Raw genomic sequence first — 22,874 nt, forward strand, 5'->3', positions numbered from 1 at the left:
TATGTTTATGTTCTTTGGTGGCCAACTTAGGATATATGCATTTAATTGGTGCTAGATTTAGGTAAAGGATTCACCTAATAGTTTTGTGAACCTATTTCATAAGTAGTAAAGGCTTTGGACAAATGTCGAATTCAATTGAAGAGATTGCAAATAGATGAACTTATTCATACTACGTTGTGCATTTAAGTTTATAACCTTTCTCTATGCTTATTGCGTTGGACATGTATTGATTAGCTAGCTTTCTAGAGTTTGATTGCATGTTTAATAGGATTAATCTAGGTGCTTTCATTTAGATTAATTAGTAAAGGAAAGTAAAATATGGGATATCATTTGCTTCAAATGTTTCACATGATCAACTTCTTTCTCATGACTTATATAATCAATTATAGGATTTGAATCGAATTTGATTACATGGAATTGGTTTTGATCTTTGTTTTACGTTTCATTCTTGTACATGTGTTTTTATATTTTTCTTTTATTTATTTTAATTTTCGAAACTCTAATTTTTAAATTCCCTTTTTATTTAGTTATTTGTATATATTTTATAAATATTATACTTTGTTTTTATTTTAATTCTTTACTTGTTGTATAATGACAGGTGTACCCTCAATCTCCGGAATAGAACGAGCCCTATTTACTATATACTAACGATGACATTTCTAGGGTTAAATTATATGTTTGCTTTTAGCGTATCATTTGGTGGCAACTTACAATCTAAAAAATAGTATATGGGGCATCATTGAAAGATAGTCGAGCAAGCCCAATGTTTCATATCTTTAATTTGCAGTCAGCATTAGTAAGGATATTTTTTGGCTTTAAATCTTGATGAAATACACTTGCTGCAAGAAATTCAAAGCAAAATGAATTAAATCACTGAAACTACAGACACTACTATAATTAGTCCAAAATACCAACCTGTATGAATATACTTTAAACCACGAACAAGCTGGTACAGGAAAAACTGATAATGCTCAGGGGTAAGACCAGCATTTGCCTTGATAACCTGGTGAAGGTACGATTCGGTCAACTCAAGCACAACAGAAGCCTAAGAAATAAACTAAACCCACTATCAATATTCAACCAAACAAACAATAAGCTATTGAAAACAAACAAAGAACCAAAATCAAATCAAGACCCAGATTCTGAAATGCAAAGAAGAATGAGAAAGGTACCTTCTTAACATAAGGAAGCAAGGACTACATTCATATGAAGATAAGCATGAAACAAACCTTAGCCCTCAGAATACAACCAAGACGCTGTGCTTCTTGACGTCTTGAATCAGCATGTGATTATATCAGGATGCATCTCCCATTTACCATTGTGAGAGTATGAATGTTCTTTCCTCTTGAATGCCCCATTCCAGTCATTTATAATTGCATTGTCAGTCCTATCATTTTTCAACAGAAGATAACTGTGAAATCAATAGAAGTTACTGATAGATAATGGTGTATTATCCAGTTTGATTCAGGCAGCAAAAGTAAGCTGAGACTATGAGTACAAAAGCTAAAAAACCAATCAACAGCTAAGACTAAGATTAGAAAGCTAGAAAACCAATCAACAGTTACCTTCCAGGTAGAAACCTTGCTATTTCTACCCACTTGTTACCATACTATTCGACCTGGTAAAAACTTTGCAATGATAGACCATCTTCTACACCATACTTTTCAACTAGCTTGATTAGACATTCATTTCACTTACATCAAATTCCTGAACCAAAATACACAATGAGTAAAAATGACACATCAAAGTCACAGATCATCATTTGAAAGAGCAAGCTCTAGCATGACTACTTTAGACTAAAGCCATTTTAATAACAGATAACTCTAAGAGAAAATTCAAACAATTCGAATATTTCCAAGAAGAAAGATTTAACATTCAGGCCTTAAACTTAGACGTACACCAGATTGGTCACAAACTTTTCAAAATTGTTAGCAATTCATGTTTTCAGATCTTGCAGTCACAACCCTTATATTATGCAGTCTTGCCTACCCCAGTCTAATAATCTCTTACTAAATTCTCTTGCTTAAAAACAAACCAAACTAGCAACTAGCATATATAAAAAGAAAAACATACCATCGGCCCAAGTATCTAACAAGAAATGGAAGATTGAAAACATAAACAGCTAGGATTCGAAGTAAAATCGAAGCTCCGAGAGGGGAAGAGAAATAGGCGTACCATTTGGAATGAGAAATGAGCGGACAACGAGTCTTGCCGAGCTTGGAGACTGCTTTGCGGCGAATAAGGCTGATGAAAGCATGGTCAAGCTGAGAGGGGGATTGTGAGACGAAGACTGAAGATCTGAGTAGAGGAGAAGTCGTTTCTCTTGGTTTTCCCAAACCAAACCAGATCTTCAACTTTCCCACCCCTAGCTCATAAGCTACAAATCGAATAACCTAGCTAAAGGCAGAGATGGTTTTGGTCAGGATTCATTTTTGAGAGATGGCTTTGATCGGGGTTTGCCAAAGAGAGATGTGGCGCTGGGAACAGAAGTGGAGAGGGTTTGGGTCGCAATACACACCTCGTAATACAAACAATAAGAAACGAGACTACGCGAGAGAGAGAATGGGAGATAAAATACGTACTTCAGTGCTTATTTTTATCAAATAGGGACACTTCATCCGTCCTTTCTCAATGAGGAGAGAGAATGCGGAGATAAAAATACATATTTGTAGTGTGTATGTGGTATTTTTAGCAAATGGGAACACTTCATCTTTCCCTTTTCTAACTAAAGGCATACATATCTTCTTATGTGCCTATTGATCACTTAAAGGCACACATCCTTCATTTGTCCCTATTCTATGTGTCCCCTTAGGCCCTTTTTGTAGTAGTGGGCCAAGATACTTACATTCTTCTTTTCTCCTTTGTCTGACTGCGCGAAAATATTTTTTACCACCATCTTTAACTCTTGCAACTCTTGTGAAGTAGCAAGCAATGTATTTTCCAACACAGTAACTTTGTTACCTACGTATGTTTGACCATCTACCTTTAAAGAAAGTGCTCCAAATTCATATCCTCTTACTCGTCCTCGTCGATCAGGTCATAAAACTTTAGAAACAGCATCATCCTTGACAAAACGAGTTTGTGAAGTCGCTTGTTCTACCATGGTTCTTTTCACTTGTTTCTGAAAAATATAGCAAACAAATGAAAATATAGCAATAATTTCTCAGCAAAAACAGAGAATATGCTAAAAGAACTATGCATTCAAAGTCAAAGATGGTAGAATTACTCACCACTACTTATGGATCTTCAACATCTTCAGTTGAATCCTTCTTCTTTGCTTCATAAGCATGAAGCCACACATCACACCTTGATATATTGAATCAAGTTCATCACTTTTTTGCTTCTATAAAACAAAAATGATAGAGATAAGCTCTATTATTCTCATTCATAGAACATATGCAATTTTGTTCAATCTTACCAACTCATCCTCAATGCAGGCAAAGCTTTTTCTACTTGTCCTATGAAGTAAAATTTTCCGTTCTCTCATCCGTTTAAACGTTTCACACTTTTCCTATAAACAAAACCAAATGAAAGTAAATTTGTCATATGCATCCAAGATATAGCATAGCAAAATGAGTAGCAAATCAAGTAATATTCACGGGAAACCTTTGTTGATACATTTACCATAAAAGGTTGGAGTCATTCTGGATTTGTTAAAACTTAACCATGCATCCATAGAACGTATATTATCAGGTTTGAACATGGCAGCAGCTGTTTGTAGGCCTACTGATTCAGCTTGCTTCCGTACTTCTTTTAATGTCAAGCATCTATGATCTCACCAAAGCTTAGCCATTCTTTGGAAAATTGCTTTCTTGTGACACTCGTCCACAATGTAATAAGTCTACATAGGAAAATAAGATCAATAAAACACTACTTTTGTACAAACAACAATCTTACTAAGTGGTTACAAACTTGTAATTAAAAGGGAACTTACAGTGATGTGTTGCCAAATTTGTGTTTTGAATTTATCTGGGATCACTTTTCCAGTCCAAGATGGAATTGTTAATGGTACTAGTTCTCTTGCTGTGACCCCAATAAAAGTAGCAAATCCAGCTGCATGTTTCCCGTAAGGCTAACTTCTTTCATTAAATTCGACTTCAATAGGTTCTATTACTTTTTCTTTGTCCAATGCCTTTGCCTTACCTCTTGGTTTCCTGTTTGAAAGTTCTGAATTTGTCGCATTTTCAGTTCCTCTACTAGCAGGTGCTTCGGGAGAATTTGAACTTCCCTCTGAGATTCGTAAAGTTTCATTTCTTTCTTGCCTCATTGCAGCAATAACAGCAGCTAACATAGCTTTCCGTTGTTTTTTTCCTCTCTTCTCACCTTTTCGTGAAGTCTAGCATTAATAATGAATAAGTAATTAACTAATGATAATTTCTCAAGTGAAGTAAAACTAATGTTAATATTTAAAACAATGAATACAAGGCTTAATTTACTTCTCCATTAGCCATGGTTTATTATTTCTCCTTTGTGCTTGACGGAAGTAATATCCTTCAAAAAGCTCCTATAAACATCCATAAGAACATAAGCATATTAACCATTAAGATGTGAACTCAAACACAAGACCATTCATTGCACAAGCTGTAATCTAATCATGCACAGCTAATGGTGATAGCATTCATTTGACAATTACAACATGCATTTACTTCTGTTATCATTTTCATATTTGCCATCTGATATGCAAAGTGATAGAAGGGTCACTGCATTTCTGGAAATAGGCATGAAAGTGCAGCAGTGAACAAATGTAGATGAAACCGTAGTACTTACAAAGAATAAGCAAGGCTTCTTTTCCTTTAGTTGTGAGTAATCTTCAGTGTCTTCACTCTCTTCATTAGTCTATATATAGATGAAATCACTAAATCAGTAAAGTACTACTAAGCATAAAATTGATATGAGCACTCAAGTAACAACTAAAATATCAGCACACAAACATTATAGATGAAATCAGCAAATTAGTAAAGTACTACATACTAAGCATAAACAATGATATCAACACTCAAGTAACAACTAAAATATCAGCACACAACCAGAATATCAAAACCAAGTCAAAGATTTCATATCAAAATTATAAAACACAATGATATGCAGGCACTATTGCATATTCAAGCAAAAATTACCGAAGGATTATTATTCACATCCTCACTATCACGTCTCAGACAATCGTCATCATCAATGTTGTGGCCAAGTTGTGATACATCAAATGGAGCACATGGAATGTACTCAATCTCATTAAGGTTCTCATTCTCATAAAACCTTCTTGGTGGGGCTCTTAGCACTACATATCAATTCGATGTCTTACTCTCTCTTGAGTAAAAGACTTGTTTTGCTTGGGATGAAAAAATAAATGGGTCCCTCTCAAATTGATGCTTCCCTTAGTTGAGATTAACTAATGTAAATCCATCTTCCACCTTGACACCATTACTTATATTTGCTCAATCGCAATGAAAGAGAGGCACTTTAAAGTTATGGTAGTCTAACAAGATTATTTCCCTTATAACACCATAGTAGTTTACCATCTCCAACCTAGAGCAGTGTCTTTTGCACTAGCTCGACAATACGTGTCCCCTTCAACAAAAAAACTACTGTTTTGAGTGTCCTTCTACCATCTCCAACCTAGAGTAGTGTCTTTTGCACTACCTTGACAATACGTGTCCCCTTCAACAAAAACACCACTGTTTTGAGTGTCCTTCTCTGCTGCCTTTGTATGAAATCTATTTCCATTAATAATAAAACCTGAACATACCTCCCATCTAGGTCCACAAGCAAGCCACCTCACAATATTTGGCATATTAGCGGAGTCACCCGTTCTAACTATTTCGGACAGCCAACCAGCAAAATTTTTCATATGCTTCTTGTCTAGCAAGTTTTCATTCTTTGCAAGACATGCGCCTAAAAGCTTGAGCTCATCCTTATGCATTCTGGTAAGAAAAGTGCATCATAATTAGTATGAATAATCAATATGCTTTCTGATTATAATTAGCATTCAAGCAAATCGTAAGTTCTTCATTTTACCCAATGATAGAATAATGGAGCAGAAAACGGAAGAAAGTAATTGATTTCAAAGAAACAGAAATCAAACTTAAGTGAAAGTCAGCAGGAAGCAATGTAGGGTCAAGTACAATCAAACTTCAATAAGTTCTATTACTTATTTCCTCCATGGATCAAGTACAATCGTATTCATTAAAACATAACGATGTGCAATCTACAACATTGTTGGAATCATTGGTCTACTCTTCCCACCAAATCCACGCCCTTCTAAAACATTATCATCTTCAGGATCCTTATTGCGTTTGTGCTGCACAACCACATTAGCAGCTTGTTTGAAATATCCACTGCAAAACTTTGTAAGTTCTTTAACTAAATACTTTTCAGCAATGCACCATTCAGGGTTCGAACGATTTTTCACATAGTCCTTTAATGTCTTCATAAACCTAATGTAATAATATGAATTGAAATTAGAACCAACTTTTAAAAGAAAAGTTTGTATAAATGTAGAGAAAATGTAAAATGTAGACTCACCTTTCAGGAGGGAACATCCATCGTAGATGTACTGGCCCACCAATACGAGCTTCTTGTACAAGATGAATAGTTAGGTGAACCATAACATCAAAAAATGATGGAGGAAAAAATCTCTCCAACATACACAAAGTTTCAAGTACTTCCTTTTCCAATTTTTCCAATTCTTTGTCATCAAGAACTCTTTGACATAATTGATTAAAGGTAGCACAGAGTCGAAAACTAGCAATCATTGGTTCTTTTGGCAAGAGTCCTCTTAATGTCACTGGCAAAACTTGCTGCATAAGCACATGATAGTCATGTGACTTCAGGCCTATGATTTTATAATCTTCCAATGACACCTTACTAGCAATATTAGAATTATATCCATCCGGCATTTCAAAGATACTGCCCTTTCACAAAAAATCTGCCTCTCTCCCTTTAAAAGTACATATGCAAGTGTTGTGTCTTTAAAGCTACTAAGGTCATCATTCTTTAGGTGCAAATTCTTTCTAATCCCCATCTTCTTCAAATCTTTACGAGAATTTGTGTTATCCTTTGTTTTTCCCAACATATCCAAGAGAGTTCCAAGAAGGCTCTCACAAATGTTCTTCTTGGTATGCATCATATCCAAGTTGTGACGTAATAACATTGCCTACAACATTAATAATATGATAATATTAGCAACTGAGTAAGGAAGTTATAATAAAAACTAAAAATGAATGAGAGGGGAAAAACTGAACATACCTCCCAATATGGCAAATCAAAAAAAGATTGATCTCTTCTTCCAACGTTTTGTAAGCTTAAAAGGATTCTCACCATCATCATCCTCTGTATCATTAATCTTGTCTTTAGCCCTCTTTCTTTTTCTCTTTCTTTTGCCATCCTCCCCATCTTTCTATTTTTTTTCTTTTCCCCAATCATTTACAAAATCCTTGACAACTTGGAAAACTTGTGATCCCGTTAATTGTATAGGCTTTGCTCTATGCTCCTCGGTTCCATCAAATCAAGAAGATTTAAATCGAAAAGGATGATCTTCAGGAAGCGACCTCCTATGACCCATGTAAGCATGTTTTTTCCCATTTTCTAGCCATTATGTGCAAGTTTGGACGCCACAGGGCAAGCTTTTCTGCCTTTTGTGGAATGACCCGATAAATTCCCATAAGCAGTGAAGTCATTGATAGTCCACATTAAAATTGCCTTCAAACTGAATGTGTTACCTCTTCACGTATCATACACACTTACCCCTACCCATAACTCCTTCAAATCTTCAATAAGTGGCTGCAAATAAACATCAATATCGTTTCCAGGTTGCTTTGGCCCTGGGATCAGCAATGTTAACATCATATTTTCCTTAGACATACATAAAGATGGGGGAAGATTGTATGTCATCAATATCACCGGCCAACAACTATACCTAGAACTAAAATCACAAAAAGGATTGAATCCATCCGATGATAGTCCAAGTCTTAGATTTCGAGGTTCTGATGCAAAGTTAGGCCACTTATTGTCAATGTTTTTCCATGCTAGAGAATCAACAAGGTGGCGCATCTTACCATCCTGACTTCTGTGATTATAGTGCCAAGTTAATTGTTCAACCATGTCCACTAACTTAAACATCCACTTAAACCTGGGTATGACTGGAAAATGCCTTAACATCTTTGCAAGAACTCCTTTACAAACTTGGGGAGAATTCATTAGGGCCTGGTGTCAAGCTGTTGAGTTTCCAAGTTCGGGCTTTGTGCATGGAGGCTCTGGCACTCCGGGTTGCTTTAACTCGGATCGTAGAGCGGGGTTGGACTAATGTAGATTTTGAAGGCGATTGTGCGACTCTCTTAGCTGCTCGAGAGAGAGATGGTGATGACTTCTCCGAGGTAGGACGACTGGTAGAAGACTGCAAGGCTCTTGCAGGTGAGGTTTCTGGTTTATCCTTTCGCCAAGCTTACCTTGAAGCGAATAGTGTAGCGCATAGGCTAGCTCACTTCGCTATACATCAATGAGTGATGTTAGACATTTTACAGAGGCTAGCTCATGCTATTATTCAGGACATCATCTATGAAGACTTATGTAATTCACATACGGGTCAAGGTTTATGTCCCCCCCCCCCCCCCCCCCCATTGTGAGTAATATACATCAATAAGGTTTGAGGTTTTTTCCTCCTTTCAGAAAAAAAAACACCAATTCTCATTAGTTCTTGTGATAACACCAGAGAATTTTCAAACCAAGTCAGCATGTTGAAATGGTTTGACGGTCCAATAAAATGTTTACACGTGGTTCCTATTAAATTTAATTATTTCATGTTAGTTGTGAAAAGACCTTTGTAGGTTTCCATGGAGGTCTGTTCACTTCGTCTTCATCCTCTGTTCAAATAGCAGTTTATCCTAATTCATTAATTGTTATAGCAACTTTCATGTCATGTTATCTTCTTGGATTAATTATATTGGTATCTTAGGAACTGTTGCTTGTTCCTTTGATCGATTTAATATATTATCCAATTAAACCATGAAGTTTGGCCTCACAGTGAGAATTGAAATTGGAACAATGAAACTCCATTAACTCATTCATCTGATACATGAACACCCATGCTTTCGTTATAAGCACATGACTTGAAGTTCTTATGCCAGTTACCAATTATGTCTAGATCATTCTGGATTAATCGAGACATCACAATGGAAGGTTAGACCAGGTTTCGTGTCAATTTCGACTGAAGTTTTTTGTTTTCGTGATCTGGATCTCTCGATTGCATTATAACTGGTGTTGGCTATTGGCTCTACTTGAGAGATCTGGATTTCATTGGAATATAGGTTTTGAGGATGGAGGTGGACGGAGACCTAAGAGGGTCTTTTCACAAAACACCATAATAAATGGATTTTAATTGTATTCCACAAAAGGCCACATGTCAAAATCTAATAGGAACGTCATAACATTTCAGCTGCTTACATGGTTTGGCATTAGCATTGAAAAATTTCTCAATAACACCCACATAGTCTGAATACCAATTAATGCAATTGGCACTGGACGTACTAGTTTAAAAACTGGATTTTATATTTTTGATTACGGTATTGATTATGGTATCTCTTCAATCATTATCGTTTATTTGTTTTTTTTTTTATTTGATTTAAATTCCATTAAAAAATATTAGTCCAAACACTAGAATTCGTAATTCTCTTGTCATTTTAAAAATTCTACATATGACATCCAAGTAATGGAATTCTCAATTAATGGAAATTAAATTCATGAAATTATAATTCCCATGATTTTAGAATTTCTGTAGAAATTGAAATTACTTTATCCGAACACAACTTCTTTTTTTTTTAATAAAGGGCTGGTGCGGCTGCCCTCAAACCTTGATTAATGAAACTGTCGAATACAAGGGGGGACATTCAGCCTAAACCCCTGATTACTATAAGCATCTAGAATATTTTCCGAAATAATATCAGAAAACTCTACAGAAGACTTGTATTCTAACAAGCACCAACTAGCAAAAAGTGCAATAGCTACTCCACAACTTTATTGTCAAAAGAAATCCACTCATTTTGGATGGGTGTATATTGATCTAATTATTTCCGACTTTAACTCCTTGAAGCACGAGCAATTATAAATTTTATTTTCTTTTTCTTGTTTGAAAAGGATCTGGTGCGGCACAAGCAGTTATCTTAAGAAGCTAGATGTTGAGACCCCATGCCGAAAGTGCAGTTATGTGGATTTATATTCAGCTGATGTGTTTGCATTTTTTTGAATGTCGGCCTATCGAAGATCTAACTGATCTCATTTCTTGGCAGTCTTGACCACATGTACAACGTTGTCGATGTATGATTCCGACGATTCCTCCTATCATGAAAGATCATGTTCATGGCGTGTTGGTGTGTTGCTGCACTGGCGTTCTTCAATCTTCATACCACGGCATTGTCACCTCTTTGGAAGTCTAATGGCCCCGAGAAAATGAAATGCCGTGTTAGGAGAAAAGATTTAATCGTAGCCAGTATATATGTCTATCGAATTTCTAGAAGTTTCAATTACTATAACTGGATAAGTTCCTATAAACCAATTGTATTTGTAATATGATATAACCTCTAGGAAAATTCAATCATGGTTCAAAAGATTCTTCAAGACTGATCATGTTGCACTACACAGTTTCTTAGTAGCTTGAAAAATCCATAATTAACCGCACACAAACCCTAGTTAAAACGTAAGCGATGTCACAATTTTCACCTCATCCAATAAACCGCGTACAAACCCCATGCAAGCGGCCCTACAATACGTATATAATCATACTCGATTAGATGGCTTGTGGGTAGCGCATGGTCATCTCTTTCATTTAGTTATAGAAAATTACAAATTACAAGAAAGTACATCAATATTCAACTAATCGACAATTGTAAATTTATAATCGAGTTGAATCAGACCAGCCGTTGCTTCGATTACCGATTAAAATGAAGTAGTCCGATTTGATGAGAGACTGAATCGGTATAATTAAACTAAACTTTCAGGAAGCTGGTGACTACAGTTGCGAGGAAGAAGAAATATAAAAAATAAGAGAGTTAAGGGAAAGGACATCGAGTGAATGAGTATTACAAAACCTTTTACCCCGGCACGCAATATTAAAATTAATTTTAATCCTATCTAGATTAATATTATGAAAAAAAAAAAAAAAAAAAGTGACCAACTAGGGTTTTTCTTTTTTTGGTAAAGGACCAACTAGGGTTCAGATCCTTTTTGGCAAAGGACCAATTAGGGTTCAGAGATCCGCTCATCCGCATGACATACGTACTTCGAAGTTAGGACAGGAATTCCGTATGCATTTTGTTTTCAAATATTAATACGTGAGGAAGAAGCAAATTAAGGAAGAGAAATCCATGTCCAAGTAGAATTGCGAAACTCTTGCCTATATCTGCGTGTATATATAGCCCTCAGTGCTTCCCTAAACAATTACGGTATACTCATTTGGAAAATTGCCAGTTTGAAAGAACTTTCAAGAATGTCAAAAATTGATAAACACCTGCTCCGCCCCCATTACTATCGTAGTCAAATCGAGTCTGCCACGAAAGATAGACACCAACGCCGATGCAGCGAAATTGAGTTCTTTACAACAAGCGAACCCATCAAGTTGTTTGAGTTTCCACCAACCTGTAATGCGTTTCGGGATCCAATTCAATCTCCACAAGCCAAATCTTTTTGACTGAAGAACATGGTATTTGTGAAGGAGGAGTGGTTAACCACAAAGATGAACAAGTTATTACGTTCCCTCGTAGCAGTACGCAATCTTATTCGATGATCGTTAAGGTTCTTAGAAGAATGGGTGTTCCGGAACATGAGCAGCCAAGTATTATTGCCAAGATATATGAAGTGGTCTTTGCAACCGTGCAGCAGTCTTGTGAAGTTTCTATTAATGTGGACATATATAAAAAGCCCAAACCGATTCTTTCGACCGTGGAGAAGTTGGAGAAAGAAATATTTGAGAGCTCGTCTGCTATTTGTTTGGAGGACTTTGAGGCTGGTGTTGTAACTACTCGCTTGCGCTGCTTAATAACGCAGTACACCAAGTACATCAGAAACCTTAAGCCTTCTGCTCAAGAACGTTTAGCAACATGTTAGTTATATTTTATTATTTCTTGAATTAACTATTCAGATGTACATCCAAATTGGATGATCCAATGACTCAATGTATTATTGCATTATTTTATGAATGATTATGTTTATTTATAATTCCTTGCATTATTACCTGATTTGATCGATAGAGGTCTCTAGATGTTGCCGGACAAAGAAACTATCAAAGATGCAGAAAAGCCTTACCGGTTATTTCTTGTATATCTGTTTGGCTCTTATAATATTAGTAAAATGAGTAAAATAAGCTCTAATTTGAGAAGATTATTATCAAGGCATTATCCTTGACGAGGAGGATATTCATTCCTTTACTTTGTCACTAAAATTTAAAAAAAATTGTTTACTATCAACACGTCGGTTCTTGCAATTCATTGGCTGTAAAGATTTAATTGTAGCCGGCATGTCAATCAAGAAAGAATTTCATGTTGGGCTTTTCCAAGAGTTTCAATTATGTATAACTGTGTAAGTTCTACACAATAAAAATAAATATAAACCCTTGTCTTTGTAATATGATCTAACTTCTAGGAAGATTCGATCATGGTTCAAAACTTTCTTCAAGATCGGACCGATCATGTTGGTCTCTTAGTAGCTTGTAAAATCCATAATCAACCACATACAAACTCTAATTAAGCGTAGACGATGTCACGGTTGTCACCTCATCCAATAAGCCGCAAACCCTAGCAGCCCAGCTAATTGTATATTCACAACAGTGTATAATCATCCTCGTCTAGTAGATAGCGTGGTAATGCATAGCCATTTGTTTCATCTATTTTACAGGAAATGAAAAATCACAAGACTTTCTCCTAATTGACAATTTGCTACATCACGTGAGAAACCGAATAATGTTGCATTTTTATTCAAGCAATCGCCAAAATCAATCTCCATTCGAATTTACATTTATAACCTAAGTTGAACCAAACCAGAAATTGCACTGACTACTAATCAAAATGAAGTAGTTAGATTTGATGAGAAACTGAGTAGGTATAGGCAAACAAACAATGCACCGTGGTCCGTGACCCACCATTGTATTAATACCTATTAGGTGTTAAGTTTAACACAAAATGCCCAAGTATAATTGAAGGTGAGTAATTCACTAATAAATTATATTATATCTTGTTGCTTTTCTGATGTATGCTCTTTCCTCTGCAACACACTAGCTGCAAGGAGGAAATATGAATGAAAAAAAGAGAGTTAAGGGAGAATGTATTGAGTAGTGAATGAGGACATCGAAGCATTGCAATTACAAGACGTTTTACTGTGCTGCATTTAAAATTATTTTTAATTCTATCTAGAATTTTTTTTTTTCCAGAATTAATCCTATCTAGATTAATATTATGAAAAAAAATAAAAAAATTATCACCAACTAGGATTTAGATCCAGAAATACTGTACATAGAATAGAGTGCTCCGCATTACATGCGTACTTCGAAGTAGTAAAGGAATTCCATATGCATTTTCTTTCCAAATATTAATACGTAAGGAAATAGCAATGGTAGAGAAATCCAATTCCAAGTAGAATTTAGAAACTCATGCCTATAGCTGGGTATATATAACCCTGAGTGCTTCCCTAAACAATGACGGTGTACTAAAATTGCCAGTTTGAAGTACTTTCAAGAATGTCAAAGAATGACAGACACCTGCTCCGCCGCCATTACTATCGTAGCCAAATCGAGTGGAAACCGACAAGCGAATCCATCAGTGTCAACATAATTAACTAACTGGTCTGCCCAGTTTCCATTTAACGAGCTTCAAATTCAATTTAATCTCCACAAATCACACCAAAACAATTTGATTATTGAAGAAGATGGAGACGCTTCATGCTCGTGGAGGAGGAGTTAAACTTGAAAGCCAACAAGTCATTACATTCCCTTAAAATCCGTCGATTATGCAATCCTTTTCGATGATAACTAGGGTTCTTAGATGCATGGGTGTTCCGGAGCATGAGCAGGCAACTATTGTTGCCAATATATTCAAGGTTGTCGGACTCATCGAGCAGCTGTCTAGGAATGTTTCTATTACTGTAAACATTTTTCGACGAGACTTTGCAATCCTAAGATGTTAAGGAATTAGCCATTAACGAATTGGAGAAAGAGAAATTTGAAAGATCGTGAGCTATTTGTTTGGAGGACTTTGAGGCTGGTCTTTTAACTAATCGCTTGCGCTGCGCAGTGATGCTGTACACCAGGTCGCTCAGAAATCTTAAGCTTTCAGCTAAAGAATCGTTATAGTCTATCAATTTGTTGCAATCTTCTCTGAAGGCATCCCCTTTCATAGAACTATATAAACATTTTGATTTGCTATAATCTAGCTTAAATGGTCATTACCCTTTAGGTAGCTTTAGTAGATCTGTCTCTGATGACCTTCATATTGGTGATTGTAACACTACGTTCTCTTCAATGAAGTACTACGCCTTTTTGCATTGATTACCTACTATTTTTACATTCAATATCTTTACCAGCAATTATAATAGAGGAAGTAATATCACTCAGCAAATACTAGACCTAAAAAAATACGGACAAAGCTACAACGAGCTGATCAGCATTAACACCAGAGTAGGATTAACGTAAAAGGCAATTGCTCCATTGCAACACTACATCACTTGGACTCCATGGACAGAATCGCCATATATGGCCATGGCTGAAAAAGAAGAACATGCAAGTAGGCAGCAGATCGGCTTACTCTCGCTAACTGTTAGGAAACTCTAATCTCTAAACTAGGAAGTGGCGGCAGGGAAAAATTGTTCTCTTGCTAACCATAAGGTTCACTTTCTAATGTTTTACATTAAACTAATTAGGGAAATACTAAATAATAGACGCAACCTCCTAGTGGCATGATGAAATGGAGTGCCACCAGATTTCTCTCCGTGCGGCAACATAGTGGGAAAACTGTATTATTTGTAATCATGCTTCTTCTTGATAGAGTTATCTTTTCGGTATGTCACCGCTTTGTCAAAGCAAATGAAGTAGCCTTTCATGCACTCTTTGCTAATTGGTGCTTGTTAGAATATATATATATTGTGGATCTTTCAGGATGTTCTCTCTATGCTTATTGTAATTTGGGGTTCAGGTTCTACGTCAACCCCCTTCCCCCCGGTATTATGCTGTTTCATTAATCAAAACTTGAAGGCAGCCGCACCAGCCCCATTTAAAAAAAAAAAAAAAAAAAAGGAAATATCTCGAATAATACTTGAACTATATGACATCACTCAACTAATTAATTATTACTTGATTTCATTAACTATTTTATTTACTAAGTGTTATGGATACTGCTCAAAAATAGGGAGAAAACCCTAGCTAGTTTTCTCTCGTCCTATAGCCACACAGTTTTCTTCTCAATCTCTATTAACGCTCGTCCAGTGGTAGCCCAGTGCTGGCGCCGACCTTTGTTGTGCTGGCGTTGCCATGTTGCTGCCGGACAGGTGATGCATTTAGGGCATGCTCCTTAGTTTTGGAACAGTTTTAGCTTCAAGGCTAGATAGAATTGGTCTTGCCAATTTTTTTTTTTTTTTTTTTTGCTGTAGATCTGAGATGGATGCGCGGCCACCACCTCAAGGGGAGGCTTTGGGAGGTGTAGCTAGTTTGGGCTTCTTCCAGGCGGCGGCTACTGCTTGATGGCATCTATACAACGTCAGGATGTTGGTGGCTTTGGTGGTGGCATCTGTGGCACCGGAGTGGTGGCCGGTGTGCCCCAACTATCTACACAAGATGGCAAAGGCTGGTCTGCGTCAACTGTTGAGCACTAGGTTGGACTGTTTCTTGGGACCATTGGGCTACGGCCCTTCTAATTAGCTTAGGTTTTCTTTGCTTTCCTATTTCCTATTTTTGTAGGGAACGATGCGCTTTAAAATAAGTAAGCATTGATTGTCTAATGTGTGGTGCTACCGTGCTAGCATACCACGTCCTAAACTTGTCCTAGAGATGGCAAGAGAATGTATGTATTTGTATCATTCTGACTTGCGTTTAATGAAATTGATACTTTGATTATAAAAAATAAAAAAAACACTATTTCTTTTACTACTCAACTTTATAGTTTGTCATTGTTAAACATGGTTTACTTTTCTTGCCAAGAGTGTACTACTAATCCAACAATATCTAGGATCCTAGAGAGACTCTTATATCAACTTAAAAAAAAAAAAAATTGGTATATTAAAGAGTATACTAGCTGCTTATTGTGCATTCACTTGATCGTAAAAGATTAGTTATAATAAAAATCTAAATATGTCTTGTCCTTTTTTTTTTTTTAGGAGAAACGTGAACACTTTCATTACTTCGGCCAACAAAGTTACAAAGGAACCCGCCACGTGTGTGGCCCTGTTAAAATGACATCCTAAACATAACTTTGTACTAACAAACACAGCACGCTCTAACGGTAGGGAAAAGAGAAGGGAAATACTCAAAAGCCTGCCTCATTTGGGCCCTAAACCTTCCCTACCGAACTTCGTTCCATTATTGAAAAACACCAAAAAAAAACACAAAAACAACCAAACAACACAAAGCTAAACAAAATAATTAAAGGAACAATCAGCAGGACAATCGTCAAGGAGCAGAGGCCTCCTCCTCAAGCCGAGAGAGCAGTGCACGACGCTTTGCAGCTGAGATAATCTTTCGTTTATGTTTCTTCCCATCCCCAACCTTACCAATAGCAAGAGAGGAAGACTTCCCCACCTCAAACTGCAAACCTTTGGTAGGGGAGCCCTCCATCCCAAAACTGAAAGTGGAAACAGATATCCTAAGCTTCCAATGACCCAAGGAATCCGGACCACCAGGAGCCAATGGCACACCTCCCACAACAACTCTAGATGAGTCACTAAACCCTCGATCAACACTAGATCCAGAACCCAACCTCCCTTTCTTCAATGGAGACGTGACTTCACCATCACCACCCTTTTTCCCAAGCATTGACCTAACCATAACCTGTACCTCATCAACACTCTCCTCCAACACCAGCGGCCGAGAATCCATCTTCCCTTCCAACATTAATGGCCCAATCCCAGGATGGTCACCCACCCCCTTAGATCCCAGTAAAGCTTCAAAACCCGGTGGTACTCCCATCCCACTCGGACGGGGAACAGCCTCCACCACCACCGATGAATCACCCTGCAAAACCACACTCCGCTGTCCACCTCTAGATGAGGTTACAGCCAGACCTGTATTCCACACTTCCTTTGGAGGACCACCACAATCTCCCACACCATGCTCAAAGAACCCACAGACCAAGCACAAACCCCTGACATTCAAATACTTAATATCAATCTCTTTCACACAAGAATTAGAAAAAGAGTACCTAAAAGGCCGAGGAAGGGGACGAACGAGATCCACCACCACCAACACCTTCACTTCCTCATGCCGTTTCAATCTCCTTTCATCCACATGAACAACCCGACCCAAGCACCCAACAACCTTCCTTTCCCAACTCCGTGTGGAATAGGCCAACGACAATCCTCTGATCTGGATCCAAATCGGCATTCGATTCAGAGTCACCTCCATGATATCACCCACCCCATCATAGTCCCCTAAAACCAACGTTGCCGAACGATAATACCATAGTGATTTAGCCAAAACCCGTTGCTTATCCTTCGGATTAACAAAGCGAAAGAGAAATCGCCCATTTGGTCGTTCACGGATCACCAACCCATGGTCAGCCACAGGCCAGATCTGTCCGATTTAGGCCATAAACATGTGCGGCGCCGCTTTCGTCGAATCCACAGAGACCAGACGCCCACCAACCAGTGATGGGTTGGATCTGCCAACTCCACCGTTGGATCTGCCAACTCCACCGTTGGATCCTCATTGTGGAAGTCGTTTCCCCCAATAGCAAGGGCCGCAGCAAGCTTCGAAGTCACATCCTCAACACCAGCCATTTGGATCAAGGGAGAAGGAAGGGAAGAAGAAGGAAAGAAAAGAGGAGAACCGGCCTGACGGCTACAGCAAACAATGAGGAGAGAAAAGTTCTCTCGGACGTTTCAACATTTACCTCTTGTCCTTTCTTATTGAAGATTGACATAAACAGAAAAATAAATAAATATATATATATATATATATGCATACCAATATTGCAATATATTACGTAAAAATTGCCCATTTACAAACACTACGTACTGGAATACATAACAGTTCCCTTTGTGGCATATCCCCCTTCTAAGCTACTCTTAGATTGTTTCATTTTATATCATAAAATTATTTTTCGATGATCCGAAACCGTTATTTTTTGCAAATTTTTTTTTAAAGATCATATCTGTAAAATATGAAGTTTTAAAGGTTAAAAAAAAAAAAAAAACAAACAAACAAACGCTATACGCTATACGCAGTCAGAGACTCAGACATAAGTAGCTAGAGGTAGGGGTGGGTTCGGTACGGTACCGGACCTTGAAGCTCAATACCACGTACCGTACCAAACAAAGTTGGTACACAAAATAGCCTACCATTACCGGCCACAGAAGTCGGTATACCGAGATCTCGGTTGGTTTCGGTTGGTTGGGCCTCGTACCGAGTTTAAGATTAGGCCAGATTTCAGCTAAGGCCCAACTAAAATTTTAAAAACCCAAATCTGTCAGCAAATAAAAAAATGTAATCCTCACATCAATTTAAAGGCCCAACCTGCAAATGAACAACCTGGAAATAATGAAAAATAAGCTAAAAACTTTCATACATGAACTTCACTACTTGAGTTCATCACTTCAGTTCATCCCCTTCATCACTCCATAGTTCGTACAAATTTTAAGTCAATAATTCATAGTTCACAGTTCACACTTCACACAAATGAATCAAATATCAAATGATACAATAACTAAGTGCAATAGTTGAAAACAAAGTGTTCAAGGACTCAAAGTTCATCTCATCATCACTTTATATTTGCTTACTGCCTTGCTGAGTTACTGTGATCCCTCAAATTCAGTTTCTGCAAATTCACACTTCATACTCAGTTTCTGCAAATTCATACTTCATACTCAGTTTCTGCAAATTCAGTTTTGTTGAAAATAATAAGAATGCTGGCAGTTTGGCAGATTTAGTCAATGAAATTGAATTTAGGCAGTTTCATCCCAAACTATCAATGAACAAGAGAGCTCACGATGTAGGCTGCTAAGCATCAGTTTGTGTAGAGCTAGTATTGGTCAATGTTGCCTCCACTCCTTGATTAAAAGCATTTTCTGCAAAATAACAAAGATGAGGTTAAAATCAATATCATGAGTCATAAAATTTATGATAAGAGATGACTTCAACCGTTAACAAATTGAAACAAAAATTGGAACAATAATAGATGACTTAAACCGATAACAAATTGGAACAATACTTTATTCTCAAGCCATCCAAGTCTCAGACAATGAAATGAACTAAAATATGATAATTTTAACTAAATAGTATGAAAACCGAAAAACTGATATTCTAAAAACAATTGTAGCAGTAATGATCTAACCTCAAAAAAATAAGAATAATGAAAATATTAGAAGAGTAAGAGTAGTATCAACTACAATCAGTTTGATACTACAAGAAGAATGAAAGAATGAAATTGGAACCTTCAGCTACATCCCACTTTGAAGTTCCTATCGTACAACTGGAAAGGCCAAAAAAAAAAGGTAAAGAAATAAAAGTCTAAGTAACAAAAATTTAGAGGAAAAACTAACAAAATGATAAAGTTTATTCTATATTTATGAATAATAAAAAACTCATATAGGGGAGTTTTATTTTATTTTATTTTACTCTATTTTTTCATGAGAGAAGATGCATAGAATCAAAGAAGAGCAAGACTCCAGTTGTTAAGAAAAACAATGAACTAAATAATTTGTCATTTGAGTGTGCAGTAATTACACATATATATTAGATAAAATGGACACATTTTTTATTGATAAGAAATAGAATTTATCAAGACAAAGAAAGGATGTAGAGATTTGAGAAAAGGAACAAAAGAGAATGTACAGAGCAGTATCCAAGGAAAGACAAAGCAAGTAACAACAAACAACTATAATACCAGCCAACTCCATCAAACAACATAAATAGCAACAAGTTCAAAACATATAATCATATTCCTTGTAAATTGATCTAATTGTGTTTTTCATTAGTTTTAAGCCAAACAGAAGAAAAGAAATGGAGTCTGCACCTACCAGATTCAAACTTTGCCTTCTTCTCCCTCAAAGATCAAACTTAGTCCTCAATCCTCCTGGTCCTCCAAGCACAAAAGGAAAACTACGAAAACCCAGAATAAATTGGTAAATCTCAACAATCCAAAGCTTCTAATCACACCTCAACTCAACAATCCAAAGCTTCTAATCACTAAAATTGAAAACAATCGAATGTCGTACTTACCAGCAGCAATGGTTCTAAAGATTCAATTAATCTTCAAAGAGATTGAGACTTTCAGAGCCTCAGAGCCTTGCTCGGGTGAGAGAGAGAGAGAGAGAGACTGAGGGAGTGACCGAGAGAGGGACTGAGGGATTAGGGTTTGGAAACTTTTAATCTAACGGTTGTGAATTAAAACTGAAGAAAATCAACAGTTATGATTGATAATATAATAAATATTTAAAATAAATAAATATTATATTAAATACTTGATATTGTACGGTATACTGTATTTCTGTAAGAATCAATACCAGTACCGTACCAGTTACGAAATCTCGGTTCAATTATACCGTACCACAACTTCGGTTACCGAAAATCTTGGTTCGAGACGGATTCGGTTGGCTGGTTTGGCTCCAGAGAATTTGCCAGCCCTAGCTAGAGGAGCCCATGATATAAATATATGATAATCATCCGCAGATGGTCGTAGCCATTTGAATGCAAAACTCTCCAATCAGTCAAAACAGACAGGATTATGATGAAGACAAAGTATATAGTACTGCAGACTGGTAAGTCAATGTCAATAGCAGAAAGCAGAACCAAAAAGATCGACCTACTCTCTCATATACTGGTGGCCTGGATGGAGCTATTCCCAATACATTGGCCACATCTACATGTTCCACTACTTCGTTAACCAAGAGATAAAATTTATCTACATTTACCCAAAAAAAGAGAAAAGAAAAAAAAAGGGAAAGTTTATCTCAGTTGTTGATTGACAAAACAAGGAAACATGGTTGTGGAGAAATAGAATCTTACTGAAGATGATAATATTTCACTATTTTTATACATCTGAAAGTTGATGGCTCATAAAAGTTTCTTAGGAAAAGACAATGGGTCATAGTTGGCACATATTGCCCAATAATGGAGCATATGTAGGCTTTATGTATACTTCGTCTACAAGGTGGACTGGAAAAGCAGTGAGCTTGACATAAAGTTATTACGATTTCATGTAAGAGCAATTTCACCCATTGAACTTGACCGGTCATAACTATTCACTGTTTTTTTGCCTTGTATTTCCACTATTAAGGTTGGCCGGTCAAATACTGTTTACAAAATGTCAAGAATGGTCACTTTCGTAGTCATTTTGTGAACAGTATTTGACCGGCCAACCTCAATAGTAGAAATATAAGGCAAAAGAGTAATGAATAGTTTTGACCGGTCAACCTCAACGAGTGAACTTGCTCTTAAGAAGATTTCATTTAGGTGAAATGGGTATCAATCTGCATTCTAAGTTGTGATAGTTATAATTTGGCTTTTGAGTGTAATAGTTTTTTTTTTTCCTTTTTTTTTCTTCTTTCTAATATGATAGTTGATCAAACAAATCCACTACTTTTTTAGTATTTCTTTTTAATATAAAATATACGGACAAAATATTTTATCTTATTTAAGATTTTAATTGCATCATTGGATTGAATAAACAATATGTCATTGTTAAAACTTTTTGACCATGTCAAATTCCAGAATATGAAAGCACATTTTGTATTTCAAAGTACAGTGATTTTCAATTATTTCATCTCTCGGGTGGTTCTCATCTATAAAATAAAATTAAGACTAAGAAATGTGTTAAATTGGTAATTTATTTGATGAGTTGATCATATCTTGTAAAAAAGTTGAAGCAATTAGCAGGGTAAGTTAAAAATAAAGTGAACCTTTAACGTTTCAACAACTTCAATAGTTCAATTGTGTGTCCCAAGGAACCCTTTATTAGATTGTAATAGTAGAAAGAACATATTGCTAATACTTATCATCATATGATGTTTAGGCAGACAAACCACAAATGGGGTCTTAACGATATGTACAACAACATGATCAGGTTCCAACGACATTGTCACATAAACATGATCAAAGGGATGGTCAACTATAATCATTTTCATCATTTCATGAGTTAGATCGATCATGATTATGTTTTCCGATCACACTTGTCTGGGACTAGCAGACATAATCTTTCAAAATTATAACTCAATTCCCCCTAGAATTAGTTAGCAGATATGATGAATATGTTTCCACACAATCCAATCTAATAGTGGCATATGCCTAGATAATTTTTTTAAATACTTTAGCAAGAAATGATGTACAGATTCAAATCTTGCAAAAAGAGAAGCATAACCTCCCGTTAAATATAGGATAAACTATAGTTAATTAAGAAGGTGACAGAGGCACATTTCCAAACTCTAGAAATGGTGTGCACTCCACCATTGCCTAAAAAAACATTACCCCTTGTGATCAAGTGGTTCACAGTATCCACATGCATGAGTTTGCTTTGTTCTAATATACACATAAACTAGATACTAAAACTCATCAAGTTACAATGCACACTGGGAGTCTGGGACATTTATCTATGTATCCTCATGTGTGTAACAGATAGGGATTTACCTTTGATACAAAATATATCAAGATGGATGTGATATAATTATCCATTTATTCTCATGTGTGTGAAAGATAGGAT

General features: G+C 36.4%; 2 long non-coding RNA genes across 3 annotated transcripts; both read right to left on the reverse strand.

Annotated features, from left to right (window-relative positions):
• Window positions 1-601: 601 nt before the first annotated feature.
• LOC112167478 lies at window positions 602-1,750 on the reverse strand. 2 transcript variants are annotated; one of them, XR_005800922.1, is made up of 4 exons: window positions 1,566-1,750; window positions 1,230-1,387; window positions 916-1,003; window positions 602-839 (listed from the first exon to the last, which is right to left on the reverse strand). It is a non-coding gene; the product is annotated as an uncharacterized LOC112167478 (long non-coding RNA). The 2 variants fall into 2 exon arrangements; XR_002923787.2 differs by having other exon boundaries at window positions 930-1,003; window positions 1,566-1,748.
• Window positions 1,751-18,787: 17,037 nt separating this feature from the next.
• Window positions 18,788-20,437, reverse strand: LOC121053141. The gene is made up of 3 exons (XR_005810888.1): window positions 20,197-20,437; window positions 19,167-19,245; window positions 18,788-19,051 (listed from the first exon to the last, which is right to left on the reverse strand). It is a non-coding gene; the product is annotated as an uncharacterized LOC121053141 (long non-coding RNA).
• Between the last annotated feature and the right edge of the window lie 2,437 nt (window positions 20,438-22,874).

This window comes from Rosa chinensis, chromosome 5 (genome assembly GCF_002994745.2).
Source record: "Rosa chinensis cultivar Old Blush chromosome 5, RchiOBHm-V2, whole genome shotgun sequence".
NCBI classification, from domain to species: domain Eukaryota; kingdom Viridiplantae; phylum Streptophyta; class Magnoliopsida; order Rosales; family Rosaceae; genus Rosa; species Rosa chinensis.